Source organism: Montipora foliosa, chromosome 5 (genome assembly GCF_036669935.1).
Source record: "Montipora foliosa isolate CH-2021 chromosome 5, ASM3666993v2, whole genome shotgun sequence".
NCBI lineage: Eukaryota > Metazoa > Cnidaria > Anthozoa > Scleractinia > Acroporidae > Montipora > Montipora foliosa.
The window spans coordinates 21,023,400-21,024,750 of NC_090873.1; the positions used below are offsets into that span (position 1 = coordinate 21,023,400).

Below are 1,351 nucleotides of genomic sequence, written 5' to 3' on the forward strand. Positions count from 1 at the left end.
GCGATGTTCAAACAGAGATGCATCGATTGAGAACTGAAGGACAGCTACCACTTTCAATAAAATCTATATATGAAGTACCAAACAATACTATCACAATTTGTTTTCTCAACACGATCCTTACATAAGCACATGAAAGATGCATGTTCAGATATAAACTATTCAACTACTGATGTTTACATTTTTTCAGAAACTAGATTTTCGCATCTTGATGATAACTTATATAGTTTAACAAATGATGGCCAGTACAGTTTATTCAGAAATGATGCTCAACCGAGAAATCCATCTAATATGCGATCCTTTGTAGTCATCTCGACTACTACCCAGGATACCCATATTGTTCTAACAGAAATGGTGTGAAAATAACAATTCTTCGATTTATGGTCACTCATATAACCATTGTAGGAAGCTATAGATCACCTGCAGTATCAGTAGAACAATAATTATTATGTACTGTCCTGAAGCATACCCTAGAATCACTACAAACTCAAGTTAACTTATTTATTGGTGACTTTAACGTCAATTACTTCAACAAAGCTCAGTGTTCATCTCTTAGCAACTTACTCATAAGAGACAACAGTTATTGGCAACTTGTTTCTTGTAGTACCACAAATAGTAACACCTCTATTGATCATATAAACACTTACTTACCAGAATCACAAGCAACTTTTCAAGTTCTAGAAACTTACTTTTCACACCACAAAGCTGTCTGTGCTTTATTAAACTGCTATTGACACAAATATGCCCCATTCACATCATGATAAACCTTTGACAAATTTTAATTGAAATTAGAGGTAAAACAGGTGTAAAAAATAGAGATTTGCAATACAACCCCAGAGAGAGGTCACTAGCTCGCTCATGATTATTTTATTAAACAAAGCAATTCATCGGTATCACTACTAATACCACTACACTTGTTTGATATTCTATGATTATATTATTTGCAAGATACTATATTATGTAGACTATCTTGGGTTTTAAGTACATAACTGATTCTTTGTAACTTATGGCTCAATTAGGATTTTGTTTGATTCTTATTTCAGACACAGTGGCACATAGCACACTCATCATAGTTAATGTACATTAGATCATAGAAATAAAGTTATTTGACGGTTTTTTTTTTCAGACCATCCATTGATAATCCTTCAAGCACAGGTAAAATAGTTTTTTTTTCCTTTTCATCTATGAAATATCAATTTTTTCTCATATCCATTTTTGAGATGAAGTTGAAGGCTATATTCACAACGTCACTAGTGCTAAAACTGCAAAGAAATCGGGAACGAGCTACTTTAATTGCCAACTCCAAACAACAGATACGAAACTGGTTAAAGCAGAGGGTTAACATCCAACAAGC

At 33.2% G+C, this 1,351-nt stretch overlaps 1 pseudogene; it reads left to right on the plus strand.

Annotated features, from left to right (window-relative positions):
* LOC138002409 (uncharacterized) overlaps positions 1–357 on the plus strand; it is a 6,696-nt pseudogene extending 6,339 nt beyond the window's left edge.
* Positions 358–1,351: the final 994 nt, after the last annotated feature.